This window comes from Adiantum capillus-veneris, chromosome 23, assembly GCF_014529385.1.
Source record: "Adiantum capillus-veneris isolate H3 chromosome 23, ASM1452938v2, whole genome shotgun sequence".
Classification (NCBI taxonomy): domain Eukaryota; kingdom Viridiplantae; phylum Streptophyta; class Polypodiopsida; order Polypodiales; family Pteridaceae; genus Adiantum; species Adiantum capillus-veneris.
In genome coordinates this window covers 92,671,248-92,683,484 of record NC_140953.1, presented here as the reverse complement: position 1 = coordinate 92,683,484, position 12,237 = coordinate 92,671,248, and the positions used below count along the sequence as shown (strand labels likewise).

At 38.6% G+C, this 12,237-nt stretch overlaps 1 pseudogene; it reads right to left on the bottom strand.

Annotated features, from left to right (window-relative positions):
• Positions 1–4,691: 4,691 nt before the first annotated feature.
• Positions 4,692–11,834, bottom strand: LOC147428179 (uncharacterized; annotated as a pseudogene).
• Between the last annotated feature and the right edge of the window lie 403 nt (positions 11,835–12,237).

The following is a 12,237-nucleotide window of genomic DNA, read 5'->3' as shown; positions in this document are numbered from 1 at the left end:
GACAAGTTTTCAGACTTTTTGAATGTTATCGAACACATACGTATACTACATCACCTTTGTGAAAGGAACTTGCTAGCATTTCTAATCACTAAACTTCTTATATTTATCATGTTGAAGCTTCTTCTGATCATCAAACTTCCTGTATCATCATAATTAAGAAAAAGATAATGATTGCCAGTCCCAAACTGTCATATTCTCCACATGTGGAATATGTCTCAAACAGTGATCTCAATAAATGTGACATACATCAAGTACATGAAGTACGTGTATGTGGATGTAACTTGAAGCACTTAACAATAGAAGTGAGAGGGGCCCTCATAAACCTTGCTCTACACTAGCTAAATTAAACTCCTTGAGTTCCATGACTTGTTGTACACTGTGTAACTTACAATATGTGCCAAAGAAGGATCCCCACCTTGTCGGCATGTGATCTTCTCAATAGAGTGGACCACTAAAGAGCATATATAACTTGGAGTAAACCCTCAATTCCATCATAAGGAAAATTAGTAGAGAAGGGACCTTGTATGCCAACCTCTAATCTTTCTTGTAAATGCTACTATGTAGCTATGCATCACCATGTCGCCTACATCAAGAGAAGTTCTATAGCCAGGCGTGTATTTATTAAGTTACACCTTGACCTAAAAACATGCACTAAATAGAAACATTAGTATACATAAAGACTTAAGAGAATCATATGAGAGTAATTTTTTTGAAAGACCCATTGGTCTAGTCTTGTCTTGGAAACCAAAAACCCTTTGTCGGCATTGCGCTGATGTAGGTGACTCTAAGGTCATACATTGTACAAAGTCATACTAATTAAACCTCTATGTAGATGTGGACCATCATAGGCATCCTTGCTACCAGAAGTGATTGTAAGCCGATTAGTAAAGCTAACTTGGAGCCAAGAAACTATTGTTGAGCTCTCATATGATGCATCTTGATAGCTTAGAACTTCTTTCCTTGAAAGCCCAAGTGTCACAGGTCAAATAAGTGACAATCACTACTTAATTAGTAGTTTTTTATTCACAAGCTTGGTTGTACAAGCTATACTACTAATACAGACACAACCAATTCTATAAACTAAATAATAGATCCACTCAAGTTGGAATCTTATTCACATCTAGATCATTGAAACAATCATATCATCTCATGTAAAAAGGATAAATATTCTTAGTATCCCAAAAAAACTACTCGTATGAGGTTTTCCCAAAATATGACTAGCATATAAATAATAAGAGATCTCTAATGGAAATAAGAAAATGCCTACATTGAGACTATCTCACTTATGAAGTGATTAATTATTAGCACAAATACATGTGAACATGATAATTAATCACCAAAAAAGATACTGAAGAGTCATGTTATTACATGAACAAGTTTCTTGAAAGTTAGGCTAGACATGTCTACTTTAGAAGAAATCATCATATGTAACGTGTGTAACACATTAAGTGCATACATAAACAGCTCAAAGAACTCCTTGAGATTAAACAACAACTTAAATGAGATGAAAAAGTCAATACAACATGCAAACTAGATGAGAGAGAATCATATTCTCTTGCATATAAAAGAAAAGCTCCTAGCTTGACTACGTTGGAGGTGGGATAAACTTTCCCCCGTGCTTCTTAGAGTATGTACCTTGTGCGTAGAGCCTATCATAAGAAGAATCAATTTCGTTGATCATCAAAATAACATTGTCAATGTTTTTTTGTCATATTGAGAGCGTAAAGAAGCCTTCGTTATCGAAATGCTGTCCATCAAATGATCACACCATCGCCGCACATCGTGCATGCCTGTGTTACCATATACTTGTGGTATTGATGTGTGCGAACACACTTAGGACTTCCGGAGCATTCTTTCCCTCACTAGGAGGCTTTTTCCCTCGTGCATTGTATATACGCCCATCACTCTAGGGCTATCTTATATTTCCATTGCACACTAAGTAATACACCCCCTGTTGTGTGGCTTGAGATTCCTTTGTCTTCTCCAAGCTATGTGTGTTTCCTTGCAACCCTAATTCCAACAATTGAAATCGGAGTAGGTTGCATCCTCCCGAGCTTAGTTCCCAGTAGCTCTAGCACACGCTTGCTCACTTTCTTTGGTTTGTGTGAGCTTTGGCAAGCATCAGTAGGTCAACACATAATTTATAAAAGCTCGTAAAGCTTTCTTTGCTCAAAATTTTCATTTGGGCTCGTTTAGGCCTCCGATTCCACTACATGCAGTACTGCACAAGCTATTTTGTCATTTGAGTGCCATTTTTTGCATAACATGTCCCTTACAGTCTTCTACGATTTGTGCTATATAGCACGTGTTGTTCCGCTTTGTTTCTCCTCTTTTCGGGCCGTTTTTCACATCACGTGCAACATTTACCATGGCTGACAACAACACAGATGTGTTCAAAATGTTTGCTGTTGAGGATAGATTGGATGGGACAATAACCCTATGTGGGCTTATATGATGCAATATGTCCTTATGTCAAAGGGCGTTTGTAATATTGTGCAGGACATTGATGTACATCCTAGTCAAGAGGATGTAGGCAATTTTGAGGATGTTTAGGTTTTGGTGGTAGGATTGTTGTTGCCAAATTAGTTGTTTTGCCTACGGTTGAGCAAGTTTGTTGGGATGTAAAAGATGAGTAGGCTCATGGTTTGATTGGGTTTTCTATGAAAACACACTATTAATCCTCATATTCGTTAAGTAAAATCTGCAAAACAGGCTTGGGATATTCTAGCTGGTCTTTATGCAAGTCGCAATGAGGCTAAAATTGCATTTGCTACGTAAAGAGTTGGAGTCGAAGATTATGCATGAGGAAGATGAGATGGAAACTTTCCTTACTGGTGTCAAGGATATCAATGAGAAACTTATTTCTGTAGGCGAAGTCATTTCTGACAGTTCCCTTGTGCATATTGTTCTTGATGCTTTTCCAGATTCTTACCAGACTTTTGCTAGTACTTGGAGACTTATGACCCAAGGAAATCCTGAAGCTGTCAATTTTGATACATTATGCACATTGTTCTTGCAAGAGGCACTTTCCACAAAAAAAAAGGGCAGCATGTAGTTGAACATGCTTTTATTGTTGCTTAAAGAAAAGGTGGCAACAGCAATGTAACCACTTCTCATGGTTCTTCTACGAGTGGAAAATCTCATGTTCCTAATGCTTCTTCTAGAAACACTTTGTCTGGGAATTCTAGTGATAAGGGCAAAAAGAAGATGTGTTTCCATTATTGTAAAGTTAATGATTACTTGTAGTTGATTAAGAAATGTCCAAAATTGAAGCCAAAAGAGGCCAAGAAGAAAGAGATTGGATCAACTATAGAGTCCAATACAAGTGCAGCTATTGTAGAGTCTTCTCTGAAAGGAGATTGTGATGTTGATGTAGATGCAGAGTGGGCTTTTAGTGCAGAGTGTACTTATGATCATATTGTCCATGATGCATGCATGTCAACTGTTGCAGATTCACATGTGTGATTTTTTGACAGTGGTGCTACAAAGCACATTACCTCACATAGTGATTTGTTTACCTCTCTTGAGTTTGTCCCTCATGGGAATATTGTCACTTGTGCCAACAATGCCTCTTATCCGGTTTAGGGAGTTGGAATGCTTACTGCTACAAATGATAGTTTTTTAACACTTTTGATGCATTGTAGGTACATGGGATCAAGAAGAATCTTTTGTTTGTATTTGCACTTGCTAGACTTGGAGGATATTAAATATAGGAGCTTTTCATTTAGAGATTTCTCTACAAAGTTAGAGCTTTTTGTGGTAGAAAAAATCAGATGTAACCTTTTGCACATACTAAGGTATATAGCTTTTGAACTAGGTTGATAAAGTGCATAGTAAAAAATTTGTGCTCTACATGTTTGTGACACAATTAAGGGCCATCGTAATACAACATAGATTTGATGTAAAAAAAAGTAACCATATCAATGTCAATATATTGATACTGCAATGTCATATACGTAGTATTTATAAGAAAGATCATCACAAAGTCTATGTTTATGATCCACAAGAATTTTAGTACAAAGTAAAATATTTGAATTTTTGGCATGAGGTAAGTTGAAGTCTACTCTAGCACAACGAGTCTTTATCTTGCTCGCATTATAAGTCAAGTAGAGAGAGAGAGAGAGAGAGAGAGAGAGAGAGAGAGAGAGAGCAAAGTGAAATATTTAAATTTCTTGCATGAGATAAGTTGAAGTCTACCCTGGCAACAAGTCTCTATCTTGTTTTCTCTACAAGCAATTAGAGAGAATATGAGAGAGAGAGAGAGAGAGAGAACAAAGTGAAATCTTTGAATTTTTGGTATGAGGAAAATTGAAGTCTACTCTAGTAATGAGTCTTTATCTTGTTCATGCTATAAGCAATTAGAGAGAATAAGAGAGACCCCCCATCACACACACATGATGATTATTGAGTAGGCATTTGCTTGCATTACCCTAACCCCAATAAGAACAACAAGAACAAGATAATGACATGAGAAACACAACATTTTCCCCATAATTGAACAACATATAGATTGAGCCTCGATTTTCAAGTCAAGGCACCATGATTGTGGATGAAAAAACCCTTGTGGGGATAAGGGAAAAACCCACAATCTCCATATGTTGCTCGTTGTTGCATTAAAAAAATACTATCTCAAACAATACATAGAGTCAAGTCACAAAAATAATTGTCCACCAATGGAAGTAGCTAATCTACTAGTTTTCCTCCTCAAGAGGAGGACCACAAACTTTCTTCTCTAAACACTCAGAGAAGACAAACAAATCACCCTCTAACATTAGACAGTGACGTATCTCCTTTTTGCAAGCAAGCCCCAAACCACCACACCCGGCAAAGATGTCCATAACATGGTCGTCCTCATATGTGAATGTTTCTAGCATCCAACTGTGTTAAACGTAATAATCAAAGTTTAACGACAAGAGATTTCATAGAACTATCAAGATGTGTGTCCTAATTCACAAGAGTTCATGGCTAGAAAGTTACCTGTAAAAAGTCTCGGTACGCTCTGCTCCCCCTCAAATCAAATCTCCATCTAAACTTGTATAATCATTACATGAACGAGGAGGAGACTCTCTGAGGTAGCTTCTTGAGGCCGGAAAGAACTCAGGAGAAACATCCTCCATAGCCTTTCTATCATAATGAGATGTAATGCTTTGAGCATTCTTACGATAAAATAGACCAAGAGTGAGATCCATCACCTATGAAAGGAGAGAACAAATCACTTAATAAGAAGAACTCTAAATTCATACGCAAGCTTTAGATAGAGAAGGCAACCTCACCTGCTCACCAGTCTCTAGGTGTAAATATCCCCCATCAAACATCAAAGTCCACGAGCGATGGAGCTACAAACTAAATCTATTAGCTTGCATGAAAAGATCTCCCAAATGTTGTGCAAGAGACAAAGTCACCAAGAAACCCTCGTCTGCCAAGTGAACATCAGCAATTTCCATGACACCAATTGCCAAGGCAGTGGAAAAGTGGTTCCACTCAGGAACAACTTTTACATTACCTACACAAGAAAGTTAAAATGAAAAATTACATCATAACATATATGCATTCTATAACGAGCACGAAGCCTCCCAAATGACATAAAAAAAGTTCACCTATAGTGTGATTGTGAATACCATCAACTAACATGGACGTAGGGAAGTCTGCAAAGATCAATCTTGCCACATATTGGGAGATTTCCTCCTTTTATGCATACTCTCGCCCATCATAGATTCGTGTTTTCTTGAACCACATTTCAATACTAACACAAAACAAATGATTATGGTAAGAATACATTATGGTAATATAACTTTTTAGAGAAATATGTAAGTCTTACCTATGCCATGCTAGGTCATCAATTGCTTCCACATCTAATAACAAAGCATCCACACATGTAATAAACTCCTCTCCTAAACATGAAAATGCAATTTTCAATTGCTTAGAATCTCAAAGAATGCTTAGAAAACCATAGGACATGTCAATGGTTAATGCAAGCAATAATTAATTAGAGTAATAAAAAGCAAATAAACAAGCAAAGAACGTCTACCTGTGGTACGTTTTGTTGGCATCCGCTCATTTAGAGAACGACTCATAATAGTCTCGGAGAAGCAAGACTTTGATGCTAAGGTGGATCTTTTTGGTAGAAGAGAAGTTGGAAAGCTCTCCTCCTCAACATCAACATCTATATGCACACATTGGGGGGTTTTTTCTATACTTTTTTTACCTTTTCTTGCACGTGAGAGTGGCTTGGTGGATGGCTCAATGTATGTAGCTTGGGGTGAGATTACACCGTCATTAGAGATGGGACTCTCTTCCAAAAAACCTTTCCATACAAAAGTTCACAAAAATAAAAAGATCAACAAAATTCTATTTTAACTAAAATATAGTACTTCGTACAAGAGATTGTAGTTCATTTACGAGCATGACTCTCTTGCTCGCTCTTTGGGATAACACCTAGGGGATACTCCAACCACCATGGACAGTGAGAGCACTCCCAAGGTGTAATACCCTTTTCCAAGAGTGTTGACGAGAACATAGTATTCTCGTCCTCTTTATCTAACCATTCTTGTACATCCTCCGGCATAGACTCTATCATCTTTAGCCGCATACAGTTCAATAGCCATCTAAATGAAAATTCAATATAAAAATGAGACAATAAAATACATCATCATGAAACGAAATTAGTATTCAAGAAATCCAATACCTGTACACAAGAAGTTTGCTTGCATGCAACACTTCGGGTAAAGAGGCATAATCTGAAGCACTCTTCATGTTTGCCATAACATGAGTATAAGCCAATGAAACATGTGTATTCCTAGATGCCTTAAAGAAGGCCTCAAATGTTTTTGGCAACAAAGGACCCTCCACCTCAAACTTAGCAATAATAATTGTAGCTTCACCAAACATTCCTTGCCAATAGGTCTCTTGCCTCATGTAAGCTCTAAGTTTCTTATAGTCTGCAAAATGACCTCCTTTGGAGTCCTTAACTTTGGTCAAAATCATCATGTGAAGAAGTTCTTTGCGTCTATTGAATTACAATCGTTGATCCAAAAATTAATGTTACTAATTACATTGCACATAAAAATAATAAATCAAAGCTTAAGATGAAATAAAACATACCTCTCTATTGTGATCTTTGCGGCGCACAAGCTGTATAATTTATCACGAGTGATCCCTACCATTGTTTTGTCATGCCAATCCTTGTCAAATAGCATAGTAAAAAACTCTTCACCATGTGCAGGATTTGCAATAGAAAGGTACTTATATCCGCTATCCCTCATTTTTTCTTCTTCCTTCTTTAAAGCTTCATTCATCTTCTTTTTTAAATCCTCCCCAAGAAGACCTAAAGTTCTAAGCCTTCTCTTTTCATCAGCCAAAAGGACTCCCATCTCCCCTTCAAAACAAAACAATTATTTGGCAATGTTTTCATGAGCCATTAGCAACACAACACAAACAAATCCATGACTGCACATAAGCTTCCCATGCAGGAATTCAAGGTATATTTCAAACCATCACTCCCTCCATATCTTGCCACCGCCGCAAAAGCTTCCCACATGGGAATTCAAGGCATATTTCAAGCCAAAATTCATCCATAACTTTCCACCTATGCAAAGGCTTCCCACATGAGAATTCAAGGCATATTTCAAGCCAAAATTCACCCATAACTTGCCACCTCTGCAAAGGCTTCCCACATGGGAATTCAAGGAATATTTCAAGCCAAAATTCACCCATAACTTTCCACCTCTGCAAAGGCTTCCCACATGGGAATTCAAGGCATATTTCAAGCCAAAATTCGCCCATAAATTGCCACCTCTGCAAAGGCTTCCCACATGGGAATTCGAGGCATATTTCAAGCCAAAATGCCATCCATAACTTGCCACCTCTGCAAAGGCTTCCCACATGGGAATTCAAAGCATATTTCAAGCCAAAATTCCATCCATAACTTGCCACCTCTACAAAGGCTTCCCACGTGGGAATTTAGGGCATTATACAAATCGTAACCCAATCCATAATTTGAATAGACTTCCCACATGAAAATTAAAGGCTTATTTCAAAATATGGAGTCATGCATAACTTGTAACCTTCAACTAAGGCACCTTCAAAGTAAAGTAGTTGAAGACATACTCATTCTCAAAGTACTTGCAATTTAAATTTTTTTAAGAAATGTATTTATTATCCCAAACAAGTTGAGCATCATGACATACCTTCCAAACAAGTTGAGCAATCAAAATGCATGGCATTGAGTACCATGGCACAATCCATTGGTTATGTCTTGCCTCCAATTTAATGTCAACCTCCATCCAAGATCTCTGCTCAGGAGTGAGATATTCCATTATGCTCGACTTGTTTGCTATACCAAACTTTTGAAACATAAATACTTCATGTGCCAAGTTGGGTGGAGCTATTGCCCGCGAGATTCTAAAAGCAAGAGTTGACGGATAATCAAATGAAAAAGCACATTACAACCAGAGAATTGAGCAACAATAATCCATATAATTCTTACTCGTTTGTTGTATCAAGACTCAAAATCAACTCTGCTTCCTTCTTTTTATCTATCTCAATAAATTCACAACGAACTTGCACATGATATTTTTCATCCCCAGAGTGCTCTACAAAAGAAACATCATCCAAAATAAATTTTCAAGTACAACAATGCATATTCAAACTCAAACACAAGAGAAAAGAAGCACTTGCCTTCTTCAATTCGTCGCATCCAAGTTTTTAACCTGTGGTTACCATCCCACACAAAAAACAGTTTGCCTCGAAGATCTACCCAATCACCCACAAGATTCTTTTCAAATTCTACATTGAGTCTTTGCCATATTGGATCCCACTTCTCAATCGTGTCCTCTGTCAAATGTTTTGTTTCTCCATGTCGTCCTTTAAGTGAAACAATAAAAGAACCCATTGAAGAGACATAGCCAACCCTATCGAACGTGGATGTCAACCAAGGTGCATCCGAAATTGCACATCGAACAGCATCTGTAGCTATTAATCTACGTAAGGGAACAAAAGGGGGTTCTGACTTTCTTTTGATATGAAATTGACTTATGACTTCATTCATCAACCCTAGAGACACATTCTCCCCAAAAACCCTGTCATGCTTTGAAAAGTCGTCTTCTTCATCCTGGTTATTGTTCTTTGTGTGAGTAGTTTGTGGAGTGGGAGCAAAAGATGGACCAACAGTATTTGGAGTGATAGCAGTGCTATTAGAAGCTCCATCTATAGACCTGTCCAAGGACCACGCTTCATCATCAACATACACACATTGATTTCTTCTTTTCACAGACTTCTTTGACGGACTCATTGGTAGAATCCTTGAGGAACCATCCTCAAGTGTAACTTGCCTTCCTTGAAGAGTCCCAGACCGTAGAGTCATACCCCCTGAACATTTCGCTTCTCGTTTTCTCATGGAGCGTTTAGGAGCCATGGTAAATATCTTAAATCTCTATAAAGAAAATAAATAACATAATCAAGACTTTGTTTACAATTACTAACTCTCTCTTAAAATACTATAAATGCAAAAAAACCATAACAAATATATAAATACCAAAGGACAAAGAAGAAGAAGAAAAGCTTGACCTTCTGCTAAAAAATGAACATAAGATAAATACCTGATAAAAATGAACCTTCAAGATGGTTTCAAGGCATAAAAACTGCACGCCAAAACCTGTCAAAACCAATAACCAAATAGCAACATGTCAAAACCAATAACTAGCACCAAAATTTTCTCAGTGGAACAATTCTCCATTAAGATTTTGAAGTGGACTTGAGGTACCGTATACTCATATACATACCTTGAGAAACATCAAAAGACACTAATTTGTTTTGGCCTCCAATAACTTGCGACTAAGCATGCCATGATTTTGAGAAATGGAACGACTTTGCTAATCACCTCTTAATTATGGATTAAGTGGCTTGCAGTGCTCCTGTGGCTTAATGATTAAGCATACATTGGCCATGGCAATGTCATGCTTTGAACCCTTAATCAGATCTTGTGCTCAAACGACATTGCCCTGCTACGACCCATGACATGAAAACACCTAAAACCCATAACCTCTAGAAATTGCGAAAACTAGGGTGCAACAAGAATGCCAACCAAGGCTAACAGAAAAGCATTAATACGGAATTTCTAGTTATGTGTTGAACAAATTGTTCGACTGAATGCAATCGAGGAAAGGCTTTCCATCCATTGCCAGCCTTTTTCAATGCATTGCACTGCCAGAGTAAATTTTCCTTGACATTTTTATTTTAAGCAAAGTAGAGGGGGCATACATCCTATAACCAACGCTCAAAGCTTACAGGTGACAAATGTACGGCCAAAGTTGAGAGAAATTTGAGTTTGTTGATGAAAAATACTTACCTAGATTGCCAAAATCCAAGAAAATTAAAGAGCAGCAGGGTGGTAGAGAGTGGAGCTTGCATGGTACTATGTGGTTCTTGAGATGGATTACTATTAAAAGTTACTGTATTTCTAAGGGCTGAGTGTATATGGAAGTTATAAATAGCTTCATAATAGGACTTAACTTTAGGCTAAATGGGTTTGGATTATTAGAACATGAAGTGCAAGTTAGAATCCCAACCATAAGTTGGTGTAGTGGGTAGGCCGGGTGGGAGGTTCTTTTTGGTTTTCCTTTGCAATATTCCAAAGGGTAAGGAGGAGGCATCAAGGTATCACTCTGTGAAGGTGGGAAGGCAAGATGAAATAGTGAGCCCACCGGTTGTAACGAAATTCCTTGTTTGAAAGTGCAACAAGCTGGTGTTGCTGCTGGCATGGTGAAGTAGCTACTCGCTGTTGAGAGTGGAGGACGCACTGGCACATGCGGTGATAAGGCCGATGGTACATGGTACACACTAGTGCATCTTTTATCCCTCGTAAATTCAGCACTACTGATTACAACGCTAAGAGGCGACACAAGCTCAAAGAAACAAGAGAGACCATACATGAATGTGTCTGCATGTGCAATACTGAATTATATAGCACATCTACATCAAAAGAAATGGCTTGCTACATGTGTGTAGCGCTTATTGTCTATCTCAGATTATCTACAAGATCTACATATCAAGAACCTATGGTCACCAGCTGTGGCATGTTCTCATGGCACTTGTTAAAACACTTATCTCCGTGCTCTCGTGAATAATGCATTGCACTGTTGGGAGCTTTGTGAGTTATGCATGGTCTGGGATCAGAATTCATTATGTTTGCTGTGTTTTTTTGGGTGCATGGTGGCAACATGTGCAGATAAATTTTTCCTGATCCGAAGACCTACAGCCTCAACTCTGCCCCATCCCAAACTATGGTGCATTTGATCATCATCAGTGGTGTCTAAAAGTTACTCCCACCTGCGGACGGTGCTTGGTATTCTAAAACCTGTTCACCATGTACAAGGCACGCCACGCCAGGGAATCTCTTGCTTTAGCACCCCAGCATCTACAGTCTTCAAAGCCAAAACAGTGCTTCGAATGGAAACCTGATCAAGGTTTGTATATGGAACCATCGCGTAAACCTGAGCTCGCGTAAACTGCAGCAGCCACACCAGGGAATCTCCTGCGTCAGCGAATATCCTGCACGATACTGAACCTCTGGCTGTGCAGGGACGACGACGATGCAGGGTCTGACGATGACGACGCAAGGTCTGATGATGACGACGCAGGTGTACAAGCACGCTATTTGTCCGCGCGCGCGTAGACGGACAGAGTGCTCGCACCGGAGAGGACGAAGTTTCACAAACCAAGTAGAGCTTGGGCAGAACACATGGATTACACTCCTCAAAATACTTCTCATCCTTGCATATCTCCTCCTCCATCTCTCCCTCCACGCCTTCTCCCCACTCATTGAGCACGCTATCCATCTGCGCGCGCGCAGATGGATAGCGTGCTCAATGAGTGGGGAGAAGGCGTGGAGGGAGAGATGGAGGAGGAGAGAAAAAATGTGATGTACTTGGTCTGCTCGCTGGTCTGCACCGCCATTTTTTCCACAGATAAGAAGCTTTGCAAAGTTAAGGGTTATTAATAATTTTAGGGTTTTAAAACTTGAGGATCTTCTTAATTTGAGGAAAAATAACCAAAATACCCTTCTAATTTGTGCAAATTCCAAAAATACCTCTCAAATTTCAAAATTTTCCAAAATACGCTTGCTCACGATTTTCTATCTTTATTAATTTTTGACAATCGAGATCCGGTTTTTAGTGCTCACCTCCCAAAAAAAGAGAATTATGTCTAAAAATAATGACGCAATTCATCTCCAAAGCGTAA